The sequence below is a fragment of the Eumetopias jubatus genome, unplaced genomic scaffold (genome assembly GCF_037043125.1).
Source record: "Eumetopias jubatus isolate StellerSeaLion01/CBP00866 unplaced genomic scaffold, mEumJub1_p1.0 scaffold_164, whole genome shotgun sequence".
Taxonomy (NCBI): domain Eukaryota; kingdom Metazoa; phylum Chordata; class Mammalia; order Carnivora; family Otariidae; genus Eumetopias; species Eumetopias jubatus.
The window spans coordinates 252,944-280,719 of NW_028274970.1; the positions used below are offsets into that span (position 1 = coordinate 252,944).

At 38.0% G+C, this 27,776-nt stretch overlaps 1 long non-coding RNA gene across 1 annotated transcript; it reads left to right on the forward strand.

Moving 5' to 3' along the window:
• The first annotated feature begins 146 nt into the window (after positions 1-146).
• LOC148161551 (uncharacterized) lies at positions 147-27,126 on the forward strand. The gene is made up of 3 exons (XR_015767529.1): positions 147-552; positions 22,317-22,456; positions 27,053-27,126. It is a non-coding gene; the product is annotated as an uncharacterized LOC148161551 (long non-coding RNA).
• Positions 27,127-27,776: the final 650 nt, after the last annotated feature.

Genomic DNA, 27,776 nt, shown 5'->3' on the forward strand with positions numbered 1-27,776 from the left:
AAGGGCCTCATTCTAATTGGTTGGAAGGACCTATCCTGATTGGTTGGTATTGGCAGGCAATTCAGGCAGCTCATTGGTGCTATTTGGAGCTAGGTTCCCCCTTATATATAGCCTGCATGGTGCTCTTGCTCTGTGGGACAAGCGGATTAACGGTAACAGGAAACAGAAGTCCACTGGCTACATTAGTGTTTTTCACCTGGGGTTTGTTCCAGTAGTCCCTCACTGTCTCAACCCCACGCTAAATGCAAAGGCCCTGAGAAGCCGGGGAGCAGGTGGCATAAAGACCGTAACAAGGACGAGAGAAGACTATATTCCAACTCAGCAGGTGGACAGGAAGTAAGAAGGGACGAATTCCTCTTTCCTTCCTCGTTTTGTTCTATTTACACCCTCAAAGGATTGGATGATGCCCACACACACTGGAGAGGGCAACCTACTTTTCCGAGTCCACCAGTTCGAATGCTCATCTCATCTGGAAAAAGCCTCACAGACACACCCAGGAATAATGTTTAATCTGGGCACCCTTTGGTACATAAAATGAATCATCACAGGCAGGTAACTGTATCTATTTTTTCCTTCTTTGATAATATTTGAATTGTTTCCAGAATTTTTGAATTTGGGAGTTTTAAACCTTTCATTTGTACGTATATTAGAAATTGAAATGTTTATTTGGATTTTGCAGATTTGTTAAAATATTTAAGAAAACATTTATTACTAGGTCTGGCACATAAGTTTTTCTTTATTTAAAAATAGTTTAGGGGTGCCTGGCTGGCTTTAGTAGGTTAAGGGTCTGCCTTGGGCTCAGGTCATGATCCCAGTGATCGAGTCCCGCATCCAGCTCCTTGCTCAGCCGGTAGCCTGCTTCTCCCTCTGCCTGCCGCTGCCCCTGCTTGTGCTTGCTCTCTCTCTCTCTCTCTCTCTCAAATAAATAAATAAAATCTTTTTTTGTTGTTGTTGAGTAGTTTAAGGGGCGCCTGGGTGGCTCAATCGGTTAAAGCGTGTGCCTTCGTCAGGATCAAGCTCCATGTTGGTCTCAGGGAGCCTGCTTCTCCGTCTTTCTCTGCTGCTCCCCCTGCTTGTGCTCTCTCTCTTTCTCTTAAATAAATAAATAAAATCTTTTTTTAACATTTTTTTAAAAAGATTTTATTCATCCATTTGAGAGAGAGAGAGAATGAGAGATAGAAAGTACGAGAGGGAAGAGGGTCAGAGGGAGAAGCAGACTCCCCGCCGAGCAGGGAGCCCGACGCGGGACTCTATCCTGGGACTCCGCAGGATCATGACCTGAGCCGAAGGCAGTCGCTCAACCAACTGAGCCACCCAGGCGCCCATAAATAAATAAAATCTTAAAAAAAAATAAACATCTTAGAAAAACAAGTAGCTTAGGGGCGCCAGGCCAGCTCAGTCGGTGGAGCATGAGGCTCTTGAGCTCCGGGTTGAGTTCAAGCCCCACATTGGCTGCAGACATTACTTAAAAAAAAAAAAATGAAGTAGTTTAATAAAGTCTAAGATTACTTGTTGCAGTGAATGCTGTTCTGTTTTTTTTAAAGATTTATTTATTTAAAAGAAAGTGTGTGCCTGTGAGTGGGGGGAGGGGTGGAGGGAGAGGGAGAGGGAGAATCTCAGACTCCACACTGAGCATGGAACTTGACTCAGGCCTGGATCCCAGGACCCCAGGATCATGACTGAGCCGAAATCAGGAGTCAGATGCTCAACCTACTGAGCCACCCAGGCACCCCTTAATATTATTACTATTTAAGTCTCTAGATCCAGCACTTGAACTTGAACACAGCTCTGTAGTTTTTGCTCTATAATTTTTTTACTTTCTAATTGTTTTCTTCCAATAATAAAACCATCCTTTTATAGAAAAATTAGTACCAGTTCTGTTACAGTGTTACAATGATTATACTAGAAAAATGTCCCATTTCCTAATATCCCTTCTAGCAAGCACGCTGGAAGTTTGTAATGAGATATTTAAAAGTCTCGAAAATCCTAATACTTTTTTGCTAACAGCAGCAGAAAAATGCTTTTCTTAGTTCTCTTCATAACCAACTGTGAATTATGTTAATATAAACTTAAACTGCAGAACATTCAACATTAATTCTCAGTGATCATATTGATCATCAGATTCCAAAAATCAAGAAAGATGCCAACAAAAAAAAAGATTGAATGACTCTTTCTTAATGTGTGTATTAATCATGTATGCTCTACTGTGTCTCTCAGACCACTGATAGTAGTTGGCTGCAGTGGTTGTTGAAATGCGCACATTTCTTGCTAAGGATCCTTGTTTTGCATTCTGATATTTTCTATTCTACTGTGGTAGCCAGTTTCCAAGATAGATTCCAGTGTTCTCAACTGCTGGTATTCACATCCTTGCGTAGTCCTCTCTCACACTCAGTATGATTGAACTGTGCAGCCAGTTGGGTATTATCTAAATGATGGTGTGTGACTTCTGAGGCTTGGTCATGAAGGACATTGTAGTTTCTGCCTTGCTGTCTCTTGGATCACTCTGGGAGAAGCTGGCTCCTGGGTCACGCATGAAGACACCCAAGCAGTCCAATGGAGGGGTCCACATGGTGAGGAACTAAGACATTCTGATAATAGGGCACCCTGTCAAACTTGTGAGTGAGCTATCATTTCAAAAATGTTATAGGGGCGCCTGGGTGGCTCAGTCCGTTGAGCGTCTGCCTTCGGCTCAGGTCATGATCTCCAGGTCCCGGGATCGAGTTCCTGCATTGGGCTTCCTACTCCGCAGGGAGTCTGCTTCTCTCTCTCTCTCTCTCTGTCCCTCTGCCCTTCCCCTCTACTCATTCTCTCTCCCTTAAATAAATAAATAAATAAATAAATAAATAAATATCTTTTAAAAAATGTTATATAATGAATCATACAGTATGTAGTTTTTTGGCTTGGCTTTTTTAACTCAGCATAAATCTCTGTGGTGGGACCACAGCTTTTTCTGTGGTATTCGGCTAGAAGTTTTCTGTCTTGCTAGACTGTCTCTTTCCTGGAACTTTGGCTGTGGAGGGCAGGTTATTGGGGGGGCTTTTTTGGTCTGCACCCACTGACGGGGGCAAAAGCAGGTTGTCTCGGCTTTTTCAGCTCCAAGTCTGAGATTATATGAGACAAAAATAAAACAAAAACAAAACCCCAGGGAACTCACCATCATGTTGTTCCTCAGATTCTAAGTCCTTTAGCCAGTCTGCGTGTCTTTTCCACCTTACAGAGTCTTCTTAGGTTTGTTTTACATGTTTTCAGTCTTAGTGGAAGAAATAGGGAAAATTATGCCTGCTCCATCTTCCTGGAAGTGGAAGTCCCCAGGGCTGCCCGCTTCACTACATGAAAGGAAAATGATTTTTTATGATGTAGCTTTCTGCTTTTTGTCCTTATGGTTTGAATATTTTAGTTGCAGGAGAGAACATGTTGATCTTTATCCATTTGTCCAACAAATAGAAATAAACTAGCTCTTTGAATTGTCCATGTTACTTCTAGTTGTTTTTATACTTACTCGGATGAATTGAGAGAAGTGCATGAGAGAGTCTGGAGGGCCATGAGCAAGCAGTCTTGCTCTGGTTCCTAAGGTATTTTTAGGAACCTCCTACTCAGCAAAAACCTCTTCCACCACTGAATTCTATCCCCAAACTCTGATAAAATGTTTTCTAATTTACAAGTTTAACATGGGCTCTATTGTCTAAGTAAACACAGGGAATGACAGACAGTTCCTACATTCCTTGGCCTTGAATTGTGCTGCCCCTTATGAATGACTGGTCAGTTTGGGGGAACTCAGCCAATACAGTACAGACAGCTTTCTGTAATTTCAGGTAAAGCCTTCAGGTTCATCCTGAGTGGTGCACAGAATGGAAAGTATGTTTGAATTAGCACAGAGCCAAAATTGAACCGGGATCCATTCTTCACACAGGATGTGCAGAAATCCTACCCCACCAGTGCAATGAATTATTACAAGATCAGAATTACCCACTTTTAATATAAAAAGACATCCAAGCTGAGGATAACGTCTTAGACCCCTAATGTCAGTATTTTTACTTGACTTCCTCTTTGCGTTCCCCAAAGGAAAACAGTGTCAACGTTCAACTGGATTGTGGGCTTTTGCCCACAGTCATTTGAACTTCCCTGTCTTTTTCTGCTTTATCTTTGCTTTATTTTTCAGAATATGCATGATCTTTTTTCTGTGATCTCTCTATGCTTTCTATTCATTTAACCTTTTCTATAAGAATACCTCAGTATATCCAGTTTTCCTACCCTTCTCCCAGCCTTCCTAATATCGATTATATCACAGTCACCTAATATTAGTGACAACTATTTTTTATACTGTCTTTTGTACCCAGAGCTACCTTCTTTCAGTAGTAACTGCAAAAGAAGCCAGAGAACAAACTGTCCTTGTTCTTCCGAGGTAATTTTAAGGCTTTTGTTGCGAGTGCTAGTCTTGTTCCACCTAACCCACTTTCTTTCCTTTTTTCTATTTCACATGGGTATTTACTTGTCTTGCTTATCAAGATCTGGTTATTCCTACACCTATGCGGTGTAACTTTGATCTGTTTATTTCTAGAACCTTGAATTTTTCTTGGCAGTTGGTATCTCAGATTCCCTTGGCTAAACTGATCTGTTTCCCAACCTGAGTCTTACTCAAGGCCAAGAGTTTGTGGAATCTTTACTGTCTGATTGCTAGGCTTTGGCTTATTTTTGAACATCCACCTCAGTGACTAGCTTTGGGTCACTTAAAGTGTTTCTGCTCTTCACCCTTCCTCACATAATCACATATGGCAACTTTGTGAAATGTGAACTCCTTTTTGTCACACTTGAACTTATGACCCTATCCAACTCTCTCCAGGCCTATGTTTACACTTGGAAAATTTGACTTTCCACATACAATTGATTATGAAACCCTGTCAATTTTGTGTTCTAGAAATTTCTAGAACCTGCTCCCTCAGAAGACTGCTTCAGCTGCAAATTAACAGAAACACAATTCAAGCTAGCTTTTCAAAAAAAGGAAACTTATTCTTTATTACTAGAAAAGTCTAGAGATTAATTAAAGTTAATTAGACCCATATACTCAAAACAGTGTCATCAGGAACCTTCCTCTCTGGTTCCTTCTGTTCAGCTTCACTCTTGGGCAAGCAGAATTTTTTTTTTTTTTTTTTTGCTTTTTAAAACTTTATTTCAACATAACTATGCTTACAGAAATACATTCATATTGGTTAATAGAATGCAATTTAAGTTTAACTTATCCTACACAATTTGGACCAGAGACTTGGTGCATGGTTTAAGCTTAAAAAAAAAAAGGATTTGCAATCTGGTTTATTTTTCATCTATTACAAATGTATGTAAAAGATCCTCCCATCAAATGCTGCTAAAGCAGGCAGCAAGAACCTTGAAATAGTTTGGTTTGTCTCGGAAAAACAACACGTATTGCACTGTAAAAGTTTATAAAATTGGTACAACAAAACATTGTTGTAATGTTTCAATGCCAGTTTACAAAGATCAGTTAACTAATGGATGTTGAAAAAAGGGTGGGGAGAGCTTATGTACACAAATGAAAATGTAAAAGCTATCGATTTAGTTAAAATTGCATGTAGATTGCAAGTCTACACAAACCAAGATTCAGATAATTTATTGAATCGCAAGCAGAATTTTTCATGGTGGGAAAGATGGTGCTCTGCAGCTCCAGGCTCACACAGTGCTTACAGACATGCCTCTGGGTAAGGAAATTGGGGGACTGGGGTGCAGGGGTGGGAAGGAGACTGACTTTGGCAGGATTTGAACTTTTTTACCTTGTGCTGATTAAATAAGTGCACCAATAGATCATTACAAATTGTATTACAAATTGGAAATTCAATCCGTAGAGATATGAGCTAAGTAGAAATAATAAAAATCCTGTTAATTAGGGAGAAGGTGAAAAGGTGAGGACAGCAGTATCAAATACTGCCCAGGGTACAAGCAGGTGAAGAACTGAAAAGTGTCAACTGGTTTCAACAACATGGAGGTCAGTGATGAGTTTGACAAGGGGAAGTTTGTTGGGACAAATAGCCAGAATGTGGTGGGTTGTGAAATGAAGGGGAGCAGAAAGGAAGGGAGCACGTAGGAGGGGAAGTATTGGAAGACTGATGGGAAGGAGCCAGCGGAGTGAGGCAGTTTGAAGATACAGGATAGAGTAAGGCACTTGAGAAGTCATAAGAGGTAGGCCACTTCTTCCTCTGAAACAGGAGGGAAGAAACGAAGATTCATACATAGATAGATTTGTGTTATTGTTCTGGTGGCAGGAATTTGAGGGGGTCCTTTTGATGACTTTTGTTTCTCTATGAAAACAGAAGTCTGATTGCCTCAGATTGCCTGCTGAGTGATTCTGCAGGGCTGAGTGGGGAGGGATGTGTGTGTGGCAGAATTCAGAAGTTTGAGAAGAATAGAGAAGATTTTTATCTATGTTACAGAGATGTGGAGAATAGAAAAGTAAGACAACTAGAAAAACATAATTCTGTAGTTTCTTTTCAGTGCTGAGAGCCCATTTGAGGTTGATGACCATAAAACTATAGTAGCTTCCATCTACTTGACTGTGATTTTTCTCCAGCAAAGCTCATGGGACAGTTGGAGGAGGTGGGGAGTTGGTGTTACCCAGGGTCAAAAGGACAATGGGACAATGGAATTTAAAGCTGTCTTCTTAATGTATATAGTCTGTTCTGCCTTCTTTGACAACATTTTCCGCTTCTTCCCTAGATATTCATCTGATCAAATAATGCTTGTCATTTTTATTTTCTGAGAAAATTATATATTTTTAAAATTTTATTTATTTATTTGAGAGAGAGAGAGAATGAGAGATAGATAGCATGAGAGGGAAGAGGGCCAGAGGGAGAAGCAGACTCCCCGCTGAGCAGGGAGCCTGATGCGGGACTCTATCCCGGGACTCCAGGATCATGACCTGAGCCCAAGGCAGTCACCTAACCAACTGAGCCACCCAGGCGTCCCGGAAATTATATATTTCATATATATTTTTTAAAGTTTTAGCATGAAGTTGTAGACAGTATTTTGTAAAGAAAAAAATCTTCCAGATCTATCATTATAGCCTTATTTCATTCCTTACTTTCTGTATGTATTTGCTCTTTTTTCTTGATTAGCTAGAGGTTTTTTTGTTCCTCAGAGAACCCATTCTTAGATTTTTTTCAGTTCCACTCTTAAGCCACCTTTAATGTTGTCCGGCCTCTTCCTGTTCCTGTGTTAGACAGCTGCTGTGGGGGAAGGACACATTTCACCCATGCTCGTACCTCTCATAACAGTGGACTCTGATGTCTTCCACAACCTTGGGGTTCAATTCATTTTTATGGGAATGGCTTAAATTTTAATGTGTGATTATTTTCCTTTAGACTCTGTAAAAGAAACTTAGGGACTTCATTAAATTTGCCCTAGTTTTTTGGTTTAGGATTAAACGTATGGTTTTTCCACTTCTAACAAATTAGTGGAAAATTTTACACATTTTATAGGTTAAAGGACTACTTACTGTGGCAACGTGGGAAAGGGAGGAGATACCAAAAAGCTCTATTTTATGGTTTCTGAAATTGGAATTAAGAGATGATGTTTAAATTGTTATCCATCTATCAACTTGGTGGCTTTGGGTATGACTTGAGTGCAGAGTATGAGGTGGTGTGTGTACAACAGAACTGAAGAGGTGAATTTTCCTTCTGCAAAGATGTTTGGTAGAATGTTAGTGAGTGGGTGGGACAATGGGCATCCGGGCATTCTTGTACACTGCATGCAGAAGTGAATATCATTATGGCCTGCATGAAAAGCCATTTGGCAACATCAAAAGCCTTACATATGTGCATATTTATATGTCCCAGAAATACTGCTGCCAAGAAAGTATCCTGTGGCAGTACTATAGACAAGAGGGCAAAGATACATGTATATACGTATTTACTGCATTACTGTTTTGAGTAGAAAATGGAAACTGAAAATTTTGAATCGTAGTGATTTGTATAGATTGTAATATAGCTATATAATAGCTGGCTTATTATCTAAAAACAAGAATGTGTGTGTGTAAATATATATATGTAATTATAATATACATAGTTTCCATTTAAAAACCTGGAAAGGGGTTTTAGTCAAGGTAGCAGCAGGATACAGATGGCACACTCAACTTGAGTAATGTGAGAGAGTTCAATATCAGGATTATTCACAAGGTGTAGGCAGGCTATAGAGAAACAACAAGGTATGGGATAGAACCTGGAGCTGGTGAGGGTGTGGAGGATAGGTTCTTACCACCTGCAGGTCTGCCTGAAGGGGCTGGAGGAAGGGGCTGTGAGGCAGGGAGAGCTATGTGGAAACACCTTTTGACAGGATTGATGACTTTTTCTAAAGGCGTGTAGCCTTCCCACAGCAACTGTACAGTGTGGGTGCTAGGGAGTGAGTGTCTTGGCCTCTCCTTCCACCCCCTACTCTTAACCAGTGTTCTTCATTCACTGAGCTCAAGCAGAAATCAGGCTGCAAAGGGATTGTCTCCTAAGGCACAGAGCAGGGTGGCAGGATTGAGAGGGGATCTGGAGGGGCAAATAGAAAACATCCAGGTCAACAGAGGTATGCCACTATGTTAATAGAGGTTGTCCTGGGCAGTGGGATTATGGGTTGATTTTTTGAAAATGAACACATATGACTTGTGTAATTTTTTTAAAAGTTTAAAAGGTTTTTTTTCTTCCCATAGGCATAGTTTATCTTAAATCATCTGAAAATTAGGAACTTGCTTTGCCAAAATTCAGTTGTTTTGTACCTACACAGCTGAATGCCCTCTCTTAACCCTTAGCCCTTACTTACTTAAAAATATCTTCAGAGTTTCTTTAGTTAGAAAACAAAAAGTTTGCCTGATTCCCCAATGTTAGCATTTGGGGGTGGGGTGGGGAATTGGATTTATTTGGGAATTCTGATTGCCTCTTGATGAAACTCTTGGGACCACTGTGACATTTAATGTCATTATATATAAAAGCAGCCTGAGTTTCTCAGAAGAAAGGAGCTTTAAAAAACACAATCTAATTCTATAATCCTGATAGAATATAGAATTTAGTTGGGTTAATAGCATCATTAAAGCATTCTTTTCTTTTTAAAGGTATGGGTCTCACCTTTATTTTTTTTTAAGATTTGTTTATTTATTTGATAGAGAGAGACAGAGAGAGAGAGAGAGAGCATGAGCTGGGGGAGGGGCAGAGGGAGAGGGAGAAGCCGACTCCTGGCTGAGCAGGGAGCCCAGTGCAGGGCTCCATCCCAGGATCCTGGGATCCCATGACGTGAGCGGAAGGCAGACACTTAACCAACTAAGCCACCCAGGTGCCCCACATTATTCTTGAAATGAATTTGTTAGGCCAGTTTAAGATAAAATAGCCTACATTATGTCCTTCAGTGGCATATAAGGAAACATTTATATTATTGTTTTGTGAATACTGTTCCCCCATGGAGCAGCTTTAATATATACTAATTTTCTTCCTTTATTTTGAGAGCTTAGGACCTTGATAATAATGTATAATTATTCTAAAAATGTTGATATTGCCTATAGTTAACTAAAAAATGAGCAATGTCTTCGAAAGGTCTACCTTCAAGGGAAAGTGTTCTGTATAATTGACCCAACTATGCATTGTTAAACTTTCTCCTCTTTTTCTCAGCTATTGCTTTTTTCTTTATTGGCACAGTTTTTTAAATTACATTTTCTATTAGTGCCTTTTCTGGGGAAAAGATGGGAGTATGTGTATGGCATGTAAAGATGTCATCTTTCAAAACCAGTGATTAAAAAAAAAGCTTAAAGTCAGCCAGAGAAGAAAAAAGACATCGTATTAATTTCCTATAGCGGCTAACAAATTACCTGAGGAGCTTAAAGCAACCCAAATTTATTATCCTAGAGTTTTGTAGGTCAGAAGTCTGACATGGGTCTGACTGGGCTAAAAACAAGGTATCACCAAGGGCTGCATTCCTTCCTTTCTGGAAGTTATAGGAAAGACCTGGCTTCCTTGTCTCTTTCAGTGTCTAGAGGCCACTCATGTTCCTTGGCTTATGGCCCCTTCCTCCATCTTCAAACCCAGCACTAAGCATCTCTGTGATCTTTCTTCCATAGTTACATTTCTTTTTCTCACTGTATTCTGCCTCTCTCTTCCACTTTTAAAAACCCTTGTGGTTAGATTAAACTCACACAGATAATGCAGGATAATTTCCCTATTTTAAGGTCATCTGATTAACAACCTTTACTCTATCTGCAAATTTAATTACCTTTTGCATCTAACCTAACATATTCATAGGTCTCATGAATTAGAACATGAGTATTTCTGAGAACCATTTTTTCTGCTGACCGTAGTCCATTTTTCTGTCCCCCAAGTATATCTGTCCCACATGTAAAATACATTCATCCCATCTCAAATCTCCAGTTACAGCATCAACACAAAGTAAAGAATTTCATCTAAATCTCATTAGCTCAAAAGTCCCAAATCTCATCATTTAAATCAGGTATGGCTGATTTTTTTGTTTTTTTTTTTTTGCTTACCTCATACATATTACAAACAGAGGAAACAAGATAAAGATAACCGTAGATTTCTCATCTGACACAATACAAGTGAGAAAATAGTGGAGCAACCTATTTTCAAGTAGTGAGGGGAAAAAATTGCCCGTCTAGTATTCTATACCCAGCAAAAATATACTTATTTTATTCAATTGAAAAGAAGGTAGAAAAAGAGGAAAAAGGGAAAAAGAACAGATGGACCATATAGAAAAAAACAGTAATGTGATAGACTCTAACTTAACCACATCGTTGATGGCATTAAATGTAAATGGTCTGAGCACTCTAATTGTAAGGCACAGATGATCATTTTGAATAAAAGCAAAACTCAATAATATACTGCTTACAAGAAACACAGTTGAAATATAAAGACACAAATAGGTAAAAAGTAACAAATGGGAAAAGATATTTCATGCTGATATTAATTATATAAAAGCTGGAATGGTTATTGATAGCAAACAAAGTAGATTTAAGAACAGTTACTGTTAGTAGGGATGAAGAATGTGATTTCATAATGATAAAAGACTCAGAGTATCATGAGGCAAAACAATCCAGAACATTTATACAGCTAGCAGAAATTCAAAATACAAGAAACACAAACTGATGGGACATCAAGGAGTAGACAAATGCACAATTATAGTCAGAAATTTAAAAACCTTTCAATGATTGATAGACTAGACAGAAAATAAACAAGGACGTGAAAGACTTGAACAATCCTATTAACAAACTTCAACTAATTGACATTTTAGAAAACCCCATCCAAAAACAGCAGAATGCATATTCTTTTCATATGCAATAGATCATTTACCAAGATAGACCATATCTTGGGGTATAGAACATGTTTAAATGAGTTTAAAGGTTTTCTCTGTGGGAAACAGAACGCCACAACGACCACTGGTGCATGTTCGCTCAGACTCCTAGATCTCTGAGAAAACTCGAGATTGCAGGGTTAAAAATAACCCAAAAGGATCAGAGTGAAATGCCCTTGGGATGTGTGTGGTCAGTTCTAAAGTCCGCAGCAGCAGATGTTTAGTAGGTAGGAAGCCAGCTGCAAACAGCAGGCTGGGCACTCCTTCCCCCTCTTTGTTCCCTCGTCCCTGTAAACACTGCACTCCCCTCTTTGTTCCTTTATTCTGTTTTAAAGATTCTTATGTGCCTGACTAATCCTGTGTACATGGAGGAATGTGCCTTACTACGCCCCTGCTGTGGAAGGTATATAAGAGTATGGAAAATAAACCTCGGCACCTCGGGCTGTTTGTTCGGGGTGCCCTGTGCCTCACTGTACTGTCATCTCTTTTTCTCAGTTCCTTCGCTGCCCCAGGTCCCCGACTCTCAGAGGTCGACATTTCGTGTCATAAAAACATATCTTCTCTGGTCACTATGGAGTTAAGTTAGGCATCAATAACCAAAAGATCTCTGGAAACTAAAGAACACATTTCTAAATTCTAGATAACCCATTGGAACAAAGAAGAAATCAAAAGAAAAATATAACTATTTTGAAGTGAATTAAAAGGGAAACAGAACACACCAAGATGTGTAGGATACTGCTGCTGAAGTAGTACTTAGTGGGACAGTTAGAGTACCAAGTGCCTACATTAGAAAAGAAGAAAAGTCTCAGAAGATCTCAGCTTCCCCTTAGGAAACTAGAAAAAGGAAGAGCAGATTATACCTAAAATAGAAGAAAAGAGGGTAGAAATAAATGAAATAGAAAACAAAAACAGGAGAGAAAAGTCAAGGAAACCAACAGCTGAGTGTTTGAAGAAAACAAAGTAATCAACTTCTAGTCAGAGTGATCAAGAAAAAAAAGAGACAAGACACAAACTACCCATATCAGGAATGAGAGAGGAAATCAGTCTGTCTTACAGCTATGTAAAGGATAAAAAACTATTTCAAACAACTTTAGGCCAGTAAGTTTAGCAACATAGATGAAATGGAAGAATTCCTTGAGAGATGCAAACTACTAAAGCTCTCTCAAGAGAAATAGATTACTTGAATAGTCTTATATCTATTAAAGAAATTGAGTAACTCAGATAATAAGAGAAAAAAACTATAGACACATATCTCATTAACATATATGCAAAAGTTCTAAGTAAAATTTTGGCAAATCAAAATTTTGGCAAATCAAATTTGGTATATTGTTGAATTTGATTTTGGCAAATCAAATTCAACAATATACAAAAAGCATACATTGTGACCAATGGAGTTTATCCTAAGGGTGTAAGATTGGTTTAACATTTGAAAATCAACTGATAAAAATCAGCATATCGGGGCACCTGGGTAGCTCAGTCGGTTAAGCGTCTGCCTTCAGCACAGGTCATGATCTCAGTGTCCTGGGATCAAGTCCCGCTCAGGCTCCCTGCTCCATGGGGAGCCTGCTTCTCCCTCTCATTCTGCCCGTCCCCCTACTCGTGCTCTCTCTCTGTCAAATAAATAAAATCTTTTTAAAAATCAGCCTGTTAACAAACTAAAAAAGAAAAATCGTATGTCCATCTCATTAGATACATGAACAGTATTGGACAAAGCCCAACACCTATTCCTGATAAAAACTCAGCCAACTAGGACTATAAAGGCACTTCTTCAACCTGATAAAGACAATCCATGAAAAATCTAGAGCTAACATCATACTTAATGGGCAGAGAATTAATGCACTCCTTCTAAAATGAGGAACAAGGAAAGGATGTGTGTTTTCATCATTTCTATTCAATATAATGTTGAATTATGTTGAAGGTATAGCCAGTGCAACTGGCAAGAGGAAGAAAAGGCGTCCAGGTTAGAAAGGAAGAAGTAAAACTATTTTTTTGGCAGATGACATGCAGAAAACCTTGTGGATTCTACAAATATGATACTAAATGTGATTTTATCAAGGTTGCAGAACATAAACTATTCAATTAGATTGTTACAATATATTAAATAACATGTACGGTATATCATAATTGTATTTCTATACACTAGTGATAAACAATTGGAAATTGAAATAATATTTATATAGCATAAAAATATAAAATACTTAAGGATAAATCTGACAAAAGATGCCCAACACCTATATGCTGGAAACTACAAAATATTACTGAGCGAGTTAAAGACCTAAATGAAGAGGTGTACCCTGTTATGTATAGGAAGATTCAAAATTGTTAAGACGTCAAGTGTCCCCAAATTGATATTTAGATTCAGTGCAATCTCAATAAAGATCTTAGCACATCTCTTTATAGAAATTAATGAATCGATTCTAAAGTTCATAAGGAAATGCTAAGAATAAAAAAAGCAAAAACAAAAAGTTCATGAGTTAATATGACCTTTGTTCAAGGGTAATTATGGAGCTGCAGTAATCAAGATGGTGTGGTCTTAGGGTAAAAATAGAGGAATAAATCAATGTAACGGAGTAGAAAGTCCAGAAATATACCCACATTTTTAAGACAATTGATTTTGACAAAGGTGTAAAGGCAATTCAGTGGTGAAAAATCTTTTAATCAAATGGTTCTGGAATAATGGAATATCTAAATGCAAAAAATAAACCCTTCATCAATACTTTATACCATGTATAAAAATTAACTCAAGATAGATATAAATCTTGGGGCATCAGAGTAACTTAGCTGGTTAAGCCTCCGACTCCTGATTTTGGCTCAGGTCAAGATCTCAGCGTTGTGAGACTGAGCCCCAGGTCAGACTCCATGCTGGGCCTGGAGCCTGTTTAAGATTCTCTCTCTCCTGGATGAAAGACCTAAATATGAGATAGGAATCCATCAAAATCCTCGAGGAGAACACAGGCAGCAACCTCTTTGACCTTGGCCGTAGCAACTTCTCGCTAGACACATCTCCAGAGGCAAGGGAAACAAAAGCAAAAATGAACTGTTGGGACGGCATTAGGATAAAAAGCTTTTGCACAGCAAAGGAAACAACAACAATAACAAAAACTAAAAGGGAACCTACAGAATGGGAGAAGATATTTGCAAATGACAAATATCTCGACAGATAAAAAGCTAGTATCCAAAATCTATAAAGAACTAATCAAATTCAACACCCCCAAAATAAAAAATCCAATCAAGAAATGGGCAGAAGGCATGAATAGACATTTCTCCAAAGAAGACACACAAATGTAAAACAGACACATGAAAAAATGTTCAACATCACTCAGCATCAGGGAAATACAAATCAAAACCACAATGAGATACCACCTCACACCTGTCAGAATGGGTAAAATTAATAACTCCGGAAACAGCAGATGTTGGCAAGGATGTGGAGAAAGGGGAACCCTCTTACATTATTGGTGGGAATGCAAACTGGTGCAGCCACTCTGGAAAAGAGTATGGAGGTCTGCAAAAAGTTAAAAATAGAACTACCCTACAACCCAGCAATTGCACTACTAGGTCTTTATCCAAAGGATACAAAAATAGTGAAAATCTTCGTGACTGTGGCTTAGGTAAAGATTCCATGCATATGAAAACGATCTGCAAGAAAACTTGGTAAATTAGACTTCATTAAAATTAGAAACTGCTTTTCAAAGACACTATAAGAGAATGAAATGAGAAACCAAAGAGTGGGAGAAAATATCTTCAAAGCCTACATCTGATAAAAGATACATAATCCAGTTTAAAAACAGGTAAAAGATTTGAACAGAGACATACCAAAAATATATTCATATATAAAATAAACATATTAAAAGATGCTCAACATCATTATTCATCAAGGAAATGCAAATTAAAACTACAGTGAATACCACCACACACCTTTTAGAATGGTTAGAATGAAAAAGACTGACCCCATCAAGAGTTGAGGATGTAGAGGAACCAGAACTGATATATGTAAAATGGGAATGTAGGTGAGTACAACTAGTTTGGCGACTAGTTAGGCAGTTTTAAAAATGCTAAACATACTCTTACCATATGACCTGGTCATTTTGCTCCTAGGTGTTTACCTAAGAGGAAAGAGAGCTTGTGCCTATACATAGACTTGAATATGGTTGTTCTTAGCAGTTTTATTTATAATAGCCCCAAACTAGAAACAATCCAGATATCCCTCAATAGGTGAATAAATAAATTGTGTTATATCTACGCAGTGGAATACTAAGATATAAAAGGGAGCGATGAGTACAACACAGGTGTATCTCAAAATAAATATGATGAGTGAAAAAAGCAAGACATAAATCATACCACTTACATAAAATTCTAGGAGGTGCAAAGAAATTTAATGTAATACGGTGCCCTGATGAACATAGGGGAAGGGAAGGAAAAATAAGATAAAAACGGAGGCAAATCATAAGAGACTCTTAACTCTAGGGAACAAACAGGGCTGCTGGAGGGGAGGTGGGTGGGGAGATGGGGTAATTGGGTGATGGGCATTAAGGAGGGCACTGGATGTAGTGAGGAGTGAGTGTTTTATGCAACTGATGAATCACTAAATATTACCCTTGAAATTGTATACTATATGTTAACTAACTTGAATTTAAATAAAATCTAAAAAAAAATAAAGTGATACAGTGCAGATCCATGGCTGCTTAGAGATGAGGGAGATAGGGCTAGTGAGGGACAGGAATAGAGAATACAAATAGGAATGAGGAAAAATTGTGCATGCCTATAAATATATGTTAAAACTTGCCAAATTGTACATTTATATATAATCGGTTTATTGTATCATATGGCAATAAGAGGTTATGTTCATTGTTAAATAAGATTGTTTTTTTCCCACAGAAGATGCTATATTCATTTGTTATTTGTTCAACTGATAATGGGTTATGATTGTGATAAAAAATGCTTGGAATATGTTTTGAGCTAATTTTTATATGTAAAATGTTAGTTTGGGAGAACACAAAAGTTCACGAGACCATCTTTTTTCATTGTTTCCCTTTGAGTGAAATACAGCAGTCTTACTATGCAATTATCTTTTGGTTATTATCCATGGAGTGTTAGCCAAGCGTTCTAGACCAACCACAAATTTCAAAATCTTTTTTCTTTCAATGTTATAAATAATAGTGATAAACACTTTCCAATGGTCACTTTGACAGAATGTGAAGACACCTGAAATTGGTTCATTATCTTCTCTGACTTGTCCCCTTTCACATCCTCAGCAGGCGGCATGTGCATGTCACAGAATTCTAAAAAGCAAGCACACTGAGGTGGTATTTGGGCTGTTTGGGTTCCTGGCAATCCCATGATGTTTTTATTCACACACAAAGGGGGTCCTGAATCACTTAATTGCAAAATCAACTGATAATCAAGATTATCCTGGGTGGGCCTGACTTATTCAGGTAAGAGCCCTTAAAAAGGAGGGTCTAGGCCCTCCTTAAGGTAAGACACTCTCCCCCTTGTTGGCTTTGAATAAATAAACTTAACAAAGCAAGTGGCCATGTTGGAGAAGCCCATGTGGCAAAGAGCTGTGAGTGACTTTTTAGGAGCTGAGGGTGGCCTTCAGGAAGAAACTAAAACCTTCAGTCCTGTAGCTGCAGGGAAGCGAATTCTGCCAACAACATAAGGGAGCTTGGAAGTGGCTCTTTCCCCTATGGAGCCTCTGGTGACTCAGCTGACACTTGGATTGCAATTTGGTGAGGCCTGGAAGCAGAGGACTCAGCTAAGCTCAGCTTCTACTCTATTGAAACTGTGAGCTAATAAATTGTGTTGTTTTAAGCTGCTAAGTCTGTGGTAACTTGTTACACAGAGATGGGAAACTCATACAGTCCCCTTATCTCTATTTTCTTCTAATTTTTTTTTTCTTGTTTCAGCTAGCATGGCCTTTGTGAATGAAAATTTTGACAGTATTTCTCTTCCTGCTTAAAATCCTACAGTAGCTTCCTATGGCCTAAAAGATGAGGTCTAAACTTGCCACAGGTGTTAAGAGTCTTCATGATGGGCACTCACCTGACTTTTCCTCCTTCCCATGCTTCCCTTATGTACACCCTATGCTTTTATCATCAAAACCACCATTATCAAACACTCTTTCACTCCCATTCCTTTGCATATGTCCTTTGTCTTTGGTTTACTTATCTTCTCCACCCTTTGGTAAGCATTAGGGTTATTCTCTTACCCCTGGGTAGATAGTAGGATGGCACTTCCGTTCCCCATCAAAGCTAGGTGTGACCATGTGACTTGCTTTAGCAAATGAAAACAGAGCATTGGTGACACATTTGTTAGAGATAGAGACTTGGAGAGCCAGTGCAATATTTACGACATCCCCTTCTGCGTAGAGCAACTGGTGATGCTCCAGATGGTGGAAGCTCCGTCAGTCTGGGTCCCAGAGTGAGAAGACATGAAGAGCCCCCAAGCTAACCTGATGGGTTTTGTGAACAGTTATAAATCTTTTTACAAATCAACAAGATTTGGGGGGTTTTGTGTCCTGTGGTCTATCTTACATTATACTGACTGATACATCCCTCCTTCTTGTGGACATATATATCCTATAGGACTCAGCTCAATTGTCTGGCCTATCTAGATAGAGTGAAAGGGCTTTCTTTTCTGTGTTCCAACAATATACCTCTTTATCTCTTTAGTATCTATCTCATAGATTGTTGTGAAGATTACTTGAGTAAACATATAAGGTGCTTATTAACAGTGACTGGCACACTGCAAGTGCTCAAAAAGGATTAGCTGTTATTATTTTATGGCACTTCCCTTGATTGCAATTACCTTTTAAATGTTTGTCTTCTTTTAGACTGTGCTCATTTGGAGGGCAAGGACTATGTTCTCTTTCATTGTTATATCATAGACACCTGGTCCAGTGCCTAGAACATGATAAATGTATATTTAATATATACCAGAAATCCCTATTTCTAAGTTCCTTCATTTGGAAATGTAGTGCCAATGTGTATTTGGTTACCATAAGTCTTAGTGTGAATAAGAAAGTTATGGTTTTCATAGCTATTGAACAATGAGGAACAGTTACTAGACTACACTGAAGATTGGAGTAAACTTGAATTCAGTCTGTGACCTTGGAGAAGTTATTTAACCCTTTATTTAACCCTTTAAGCTTCTTTTTCCTCATTTGTAAAATGGATACCTACCTACCTCATGTGGGTGTTATAAGGAATTAATTAAGTAATTTTTGTAAAATAACACAGTGCTTGGCACGTAGGGAAACATTTATTTATGATTTTTTAATGGCTTGACTTACATATATTGTGAAATAATTAACGCAATATCTTTCGTTAGTATCCATCAGATGGATATAATAAAAAAAAACAAAAAAGAAAAAAAATTTTTCTTATTTGTTATCACCTTTGTTTTTGTTTTCACCTTTGACTTTTCCCTGAACTATTTGTTTAGGTATCTGTTTCCAAAAGTACGAGTCTAATACTTTCCTCTTTCTTTTTCTTTTTCTTTTTTTTTTTTTAAAGATTTTATTTATTTGACAGAGAGAGACACAGCGAGAGAGGGAACACAAGCAGGGGGAGTGGGAGAGGGAGAAGCAGGCTCTCTGCAGAGCAAGGAGCCCGATGCAGGGCTCAGATCCCAGGACGCTGGGATCATGACCTGAGCCGAAGGCAGACGCTTAACGACTGAGCCACCCAGGTACCCCTTTCCTCTTTATTTTTCATAGAAATGATTGGATAATAAATAACTTTTACCACACACCTTGAGTTTCACACTCTAATTGCAAGTAACATAAAATAATACGGCGTATATTTAACCGTTTGAATTAAAAATGACACCAGATGTTTCTACTGTCATTGTATAAGAAATTCACTAATGTACTTAGCATTCTCAATGTAATAAAATTCTATAAAGAAAACTGTGCTTGTCCAAAGAGATGTTATAAGTGAAAAGCACATCTTACATATCTTTCCTGCCAATATCACAATTACACCGTTTCTATCTCAAAGAACCAAGTATTATCTGTATTAAATCTAGATGTACCATTTTTTACAGATCCTTGCATCTTTAAAGGTAGCTGCCAAAAATACTCTCAGTGGGTAATCTTTAACTCATTCTAGAAAGCCTGTTCAATTCTTTTCAGATGAAATTGCAATCTAGTTAAAACTAAGTGTCCCTTTAGAAACAGAATAGAAGAGTGAAGAAGATTAAAAAAGAAAACGGTCCCAAAATGTGACTCATTCCTCTGGTTTGAGGTTTTAAAGAGACATGCAAGGGAGAGCAGAATATAGATTTTCATTTCGTGGTGAGTAAAAAATTACCTTAGTGGTAAAGTGGATACCGTTTTGCATGAAATACTGCAATTTCTTGAAAGAGTAATCTAAAAACTTATTTGGATTGTTGTTAGCAAAGTTCACACCAAGTTTCTTCAATACATAGCTCCTAATCTTTTCCCAGACTTTTTGCAGTACTGTAATGGTAGAATGAAGAAAATATTTTGATACTAGAAAAGATTTCCTCTGCATTGTAATGGAACCCCCAATTATCACAGTCCATTATTCTAGCAAGGTTTGTATTGTGAACTCTTAGTCCTTTTTTCTTTCATATACCATGTTCCAAAATTAATTGCAATACTCTGAAATGTTAATTGTGGTTAATGAGCATTTGGAGTTGATTTGTTTCTTATAAAACATTTTAAAAGTTAGAAGTATCCTTAAATGGTTGGGCCAGTTTTTCATTCACCTAACTTTTAGAAGAAATTGAACTACTTTGTTTCACCACCTCTTACAACTTTTCTGTGACACAGATTTTTTTTTTGTAAAGTAGAAATAGTTTATTGCTGGGCACCTGGGTGGCTCAGTCGTTAAGCGTTTGCCTTCGGCTCAGGTCATGATCCCAGAGTCCTGGGATTGAGCCCCACATCGGGCTCCCTGCTCGGCGGGAGGCCTGCTTCTCCCTCTCCCACTCCCCCTGCTTGTGTTCCCTCTCTCGCTGTGTCTCTCTCTGTCAAATAAATAAAATCTTTTAAAAAAAATAGTTTATTGCTACCGTAATCAAAAGTGATACGATGGATATTTGAAAAATAGGATTCTTATAAATTCTTAACTAAAATGATTTAGTGAAAACTTTTGTTTATGGTTCTGTTATTTTCATATCAGGAAATTTCCAGATTAGGAAATTCATATGTAGAATTGGTAATTATATATTTATTTGAATACGTAATAGCACTTGATTATAGTGTTAACTGTCACCAATATAGTCTGGTGCCATAGAGGTTAATATCAAATATTTAAGAATCTAATTTTTTTTGTAAGATTTTATTTATTATTTATTTATTTTGTAAGACAGAGACACAGTGAAAGAGGGAACACAAGCAGGGGGAGTGGGAGATGGAGAAGCAGGCTTCCCACGGAGCAGAGAGCCCGATGTGGGGCTCGATCCCAGTGGGGCTCGATCCCAGGACCCTGGGATCATGACCTGAGCTGAAGGCAGACGCTTAACGACTGAGTCACCCAGGTGCCCCTAAGAATCTAATTGTTAACAAGTAATGATGTGACAGCTTGTGTTTATAGCACTTACTGTACTCATCTAAGCAACAAAATAACAAAAGCAATTTCTTCTAGGGTGCAATATTTACTTTTCTATAAAAGTAAATACTGCATAAGAAGAGTCATTTGGAAAAGGCTTTTATGAACAAAACATGCCATGTTTCAGCTTTCTAATTTATAATAACATCTGCATTTTCAGACGTATAATTGTCAGTCATGAAAAAGCACCATATCTTTTAAAAATTTTTTATTAACATATAATGTGTTATTTGTTTCAGGGGTACAGGTCTGCGATTCATCAGTCTTACACAATTCACAGCGCTCACCATAGCACATACCCTCCCCAGTGTCCATCACCCAGCCACCCCGTCCCTCCCACCCCCCACCACTCCAGCAACCCTCAGTTTGTTTCCTGAGGTTAAGAGTCTCTTATGGTTTGTCTCCCTTCTAGTTTCGTCTTGTTTCGTTTTTTCCCTCCCTTCCCCTATGATCCTCTGTTTTGTTTCTCAAATTCCTCTATCAGTGAGATCATATGATACTTGTCTTTCTCTGATTGACTTATTTCGCTCAGCATAATACCCTCTAGTTCCATCCACATCATTGCAAATGGCAAGATTTCATTTTTTTGATGGCTGAGTAGTATTCCATTGTATATATATACCACATCTTCTTTATCCATTCATCTGTTGATGGACAGCTAGACTCTTTCCATAGTTTGGCTATTGTGGACATTGCTGCTATAAACATTGGGGTGCATGTGCCCCTTCGGATCCCTACATTTGTATCTTTGTGGTAAATACCCAGTAGAAAAAGCACTGTATTTTAATATGGGAAAAAGGTCATCGCTGCTGTCACAACAATCCGTCAATTAGGGTAGTGTGGGTCATGTGCTTGGGTTTGGAAATCAGACAGACCTGGGCTTCTTCCTTGGTTTCTCCTTCTTGCAGTGTGGAACAGGCAAGTGCCTCAGTGTCTCTCAGGTTTGTCACTTCTAAAGTGGCAATGTTAGCATCTATCTCCAAAGGTTGCTGGGAGGTTTAAATAAACCCTTGTCGAACATATTGCCTGGTACAGGGTAAGCACTTAATGCCTATCACTATTATTATTACAAGTGTAGTACTTTATACTTTACACTTTACAAAGTACTTTCACATACAGTCTCTCATTTGAGATAATTAGTTCCTGGATGACGGTACAAATTTTATCACAGAAAGAACTACGTGCAAATATTTAATAAGCATGATTGCTATTGGATTTGTTCAGATGGAAAAGCAGCAGATTACATTCCCTTTGCTTTGATGTAAGATCACAATATGTTAAAGGTACTCTTTTTTTTTTTACTTAAATTGCACCTGACTTCAAATCGTTTAAAGACACAATTTCATTCATTCACCCTTGCCAGCCTTTATCCCACATAGCTATCTTTTATCCCCACTTTATATTGAGGGAAGAGAAATGTGAAAAAACTTCCTGAGGCCAGAGGGCAGTCAGCTGTATAACCAGCCGTCACCAGATGATGGAATACTCAGAATACACTATCTTCTGCTCTGGCGCTGGACGAATCCTGAAATTTTCAAATCTTGCTGGTAAGCATTTGAATGCACAGAAATGAAAAGCAAGACACCAAAACAGTGGTGGTGTGAATGAAGCCTGATATCCAGTCTTGTCCATTTATGCCTTTCATCTTCTCAGTGATCAGCAAGTGTTAAACCCATGTTAAAAAGTACCCTGTAACCTCCGACCTTAAGAAGATGAACAATGGTGTGGGGAGCAGTTAAAGGCCCCGTTATACAGGAGTAATTTTTTTTTTTTTACGAGATTTCCAGAAAGTACTCACATTTCACCCACAGGTTGAGAATTTTGTTCTCTCTTGGTCTGTGTGGAGTTAGGTTCTTGCCAGAAGGAAGCAGGGAAGTATTAGTAATAGTCTCAGAATAACCTGTGAGGACACTGTGCTGTAGGGGTATTTCTAGAGACAGAGGACAATGGCTGCCATTCTCTCACCCCGAAGCGTGCTGGGGATAGGAGTGGCCAGTTTGCATACTCAGCAAAGGTTACAGTTGAGCTTGTTGACAAATTTCAGTTTGTTCCTGGGGAAAAACTGTTCTAAGAGCCTTGTGGGAAAACAGGACATATGTGGAGCCACTGTTATTCCATTCCGATTTCAGCACATTGCTATTTATGAATGGCTTCCTTTTAATTAGGTGTTTAATTTAAAACAGAACTAGTGACTATAACAACCCCCAAAGCACAAACTTGGAACATTAACCATTTGATGGTGGGGGCAGGGGTTCAAAAAGTCTTTCAATCATAAGGTTATAATTGATTGTGCAGCACATGAAAGAATTCTTTATTATTTTACAGGATAATTAAGAGAACATGGAAAACAGCTTCCCCTGCTAAATAAACCGAATTTGTTTCTCAGAATTACATTTTTTTTTTTTGGTAAAAATTTGTACCTCAATGAGCATTTATTTTTAATTTTTGAGTGGGGGTAAATTAGAAGGGATCTTTAATTTGGGTATAAGTATTTTTAAATTTCTTGTTCCTTTGCAGGTAGTTTCTAAATCTAAAGCCATGAGGAAGGACAAAAGCAAATGGAAAGGGACATTACATTATTAATGGTCACAGGAACAAAAGTGCACTAAACTGAGTCATCAGTAAATTACTATAACCCCAGGACTCTAACACCCTTAAGGAAAAACATGGCATGCAGGGCAAATAATGCTTTAAGGATTTATTTAACAATTTTCTCCCCAGATGAAAATTAAAAGTGTTTCATGGAGTCATTTTGAGATAATCTCAGAAGTATTAGCAAAAAGGAACTGGTCTTTTTTATACTTAATGGGGGAAAATGTTCGTATTTTAGAATAGCATTCTGTGATTATTTTTAATGGGAAAATAAAATATAGGTGACTTCTCCAGGAATCAGTATCCTCTTTTCTCCATCCGTGGTGTTTTGCAGGCTGATTAATTTGCAGAGGTTGGGTTTGACTGCTGCTGAAGTAGAAAGTGTTATAGATTCTCTGTTATTCTTCACTCCACTTGGCTGAGGTCTATGGTTCTATCTCTATGTATTTATCTACCTTTCCACATGGTGCTTAGCACTGTAGCTCTGGGCCTCTCCTAAATATATTGTGAAAATCTATTGTACTGAACTCTCAAGTCTCTTGCTGTGAATAGGTAACTACTCTGCGTGCTGCCACCCCCCCCCACCCCCCAGAAGAGCTGTTCTGTTAGGTAAAGGTAAATGAGCCAGACAGAAACAGGCATTTAGAAAACAGCTTTGTGTGTATACGAAGGATGTATCCAGTTAAGTTTTGAAAGCGAAAAGGGGAGGCACTGAAGGTCATACAATTTATATAATTCTTCTAGCAATTAAATGATGACAGAGGCAACTTGCTCAACATTGAACGTGTGGTATTCATAAATGGTTGAAAGAGGAGCTCGGTATCTCCAGTCTCTGACACTCTGGCACACTTTCCCAGTTACGGTTATCCCAGATACAGATTTTTTTCTGTTTCTGGTGAATGGCTAATTCCATGAACTATATCATCAATATTCTCTACATCACCTCTTTTCAAAAGTTTGAGAGAAATAAAGCATAAAAAAAGGGTTGGTGTTTTTTTGTCTAGCCTAGCCAGAAATGTTTCTGACAGATCACTTCTTTAATCAAGTATTTCTCTATATTTGAAATATTTCAACTTTAAATAGCTGAATTATTGAAAGTCCTCTCACTTTTAAGTGTAGGTATCTTGAAGTTGTGTGAATGTGTGTGTTGAAAAAAAACTGGGTAACGTTTGTATAGCTTCAAAGGTTAAGTTGATTTAAATACAGACTGAATCAAGTATAATATAAAAGCCTTTCAATATACTTGATCCATTTTTTATGTACTTATTGTACAGCTTATTAGAGTGACCATCAAAACTGCATTAAAAATGCAAACTAAAGTCATGCCATTTAGAAGGATAACTTGATGATAAGCTAAATATATCTCTTAGTCAGGAAGAGACTGATGCCTTAGTAATTATGGTGATCTATAAATAATGAAAAATTTAAAAATTCCTCAATTGGGGTTGTTGAAAATAATAATTTATAATATTTAATTCATTGCATTTTCTGAAAAATATAGCATTAAGTATTTTGATATAAAGTCTACATATAAAATACTCTGAATTCTTTCCCAGAAGCAAATCCAGAATCATATTGGTGAATAAACACCATTATTGCTTCAGTAAACAGCTACTTAAGAAATCTGCTCCCAATTAACCTTATAGACAAATGAAAAGCCATCTTCTAAAAATGGACACATTTGTTTCTGTAAATATGTGAATTCCTTAGCATTTCTACAATGTTGAAATAAACTGTTTTCCATCTGTATGTATAGATCAGAGTTGGGAGCAATCTCTCTGTCCCTTACAAACAGCCTTGACTGCCTACTCTGAGTTCAAAACTGCCTTAAAATGTGTCATTTTTTGGGAAGCCAGGGCAAAAATGAACTATTGGGATTTCATCAAGATAAAAAGCTTTTGCACAGCAAAAGAAACAGTCCACAAAACCAAAAGACAACCGACAGAATGGGAGAAAATATTTGCAAATGACATATCAGATAAAGGGCTAGTATCCAAAATCTATAAAGAAGTTATCAAACTCAACACCCAAAGAACAAATAATCCAATCAAGAAATGGGCAGAAGACATGAACAGACATTTCTCCAAAGAAGACATCCAAACGGCCAACAGGCACATGAAAAAGTGCTCAACATCGCTCGGCATCAGGGAAATCCAAATCAAAACCTCAATGAGATACCACCTCACACCCGTCAGAATGGCTAAAATTAACAAGTCAGGGAACGACAGATGTTGGCGGGGATGTGGAGAAAGGGGAACCCTCCTACACTGTTGGTGGGAATGCAAGCTGGTGCAACCCCTCTGGAAAACAGTATGGAGGTTCCTCAAACAGTTGAAATTAGAGCTACCGTTCGATCCAGCAATTGCACTACTGGGTATTTACCACAAAGATACAAATGTAGGGACCCGAAGGGGTACGTGCACCCCAATGTTTATAGCAGCAATGTCCACCATAGCCAAACTGTGGAAAGAGCCAAGATGCCCATCGACAGATGAATGGATAGAGAAGATGTGGTATATATACACAATGGAATATTATGCAGCCATCAAAAGGAATGAGATCTTGCCATTTGCAACGACGTGGATGGAACTGGAGGGTGTTATGCTGAGTGAAATAAGTCAATCAGAGAAAGACATGTATCACATGACCTCACTGATATGAGGAATTCTTAATCTCAGGAAAGAAACTGAGTGTTACTGGAGTGGTTGGGGGTGGGAGGGATGGGGTGGCTGGGTGATAGACATTGGGGAGGGTATGTGCTACGGTGAGCGCTGTGAATTGTGCAAGACTGTTGAATCACAGATCTGTACTTCTGAAACAAATAACGCAACATATTTTAAGAAAAAAGAAGAAGAAGAAGCTAACAGGAGAGGAAGAAAAGGGGAGTATGTCAGAGGGGGAGACGAACCATGAGAGATGATGGACTCTGAAAAACAAACTGAGGGTTCTAGAGGGGAGGGGGGTAGGGGGATGGGTTAGCCTGGTGATGGGTATTGAGGAGGGCACGTTCTGCATGGAGCACTGGGTGTTATGAACAAACAATGAATCATGGAACACTGCACCAAAAACTAATGATGTAATATATGGTGATTAACATAACAATAAAAAATTTAAAAAAAATGTCATTTTTTGGTATACAAAAGGCATTCTAAAATTGTATTATGCAGTTATTGTCCTGAAAGAATGACCCTTGCCATGCTTTGTTTACTGAATGTCAAATTTTCATTTGTATTACAGCTGTGCACCATAGCAGTTTCGGTTTTGTATGAAGGGCAACTAATGCACAAAACAGTCAAACCACAGAGCAGTAATTAGTCTGGAAAAGATCAAAGTGTGCTCTTCTAAATCCAGCCAATTTGCTCTGGGTGTACAAAACCAATAGTCTTTCTTTTGCTAAGGTCTCTTATTAATTTTTGCTTTCGTTTGTTGCAGAGCAGCTGCTTTACTGTCAATCCAACATCCTGCTTTAAAAAAAATCCATTTTGATGCCACAAATGCAATTTCAATGGGTTTAGGAATAATAACCAGCTTTTTTTTCATGCCACTTCTAGGAGATAGAAACTTGAAATGAAAGTTTTTAGCATCTGTAAAGTGAAAGAAAGCAACATAAGGCAGAGCCCTGTTTGGAATCGTTGCTCTAGAAAGAGCTGAAGCAGTGTGATCTGTAAGTACTTCTGCTTTTAGTGCTTTTAACCAGCTCTACCCTTATCACTATATGTTTATTGCTCTCTTCTCCTCTTAATATGAGTTGTTTTTTTTTTTTTTAATACCAGCAGAAAAAAACAATCCTTAAATGAATAGTTCACACATCTCAGGATAAAAACACAAAAATAAGTACTATTGCTTGCTATTTTCTTGATGTAATTATTATTATTTTTGAATGAGTATGGAAGTGGTAGTTGAAGATGTTGAATAAATTTCATCATAGGAGGTAAGTGAATATAACTTGTGAAGGGAAAGTGTACAATATCATCACTTACAAACTGAAATATGATCTTGGAGAACATATTTTAAGTGTAGTGTATACATTTCTCCCCTTCTACATTTTTGTCATTTCTCCTCTCAATATTCTCTCTGGCAAAGGGAGGGAGATAAACAAACTGGTTAGTTTATTGATTCCTATTAATATGGCAGCTTTTCTGTAATTGTTACCTTGAACTCTGCTCTCAAATATTTTATATTTGAATGTATATTTAAATTTCTTGAATGTTAACATGTATTAGCTGAATGAATATATTTTTATGTGTCTGGTGTTGCAGCAGTTTTCCTGGCTTC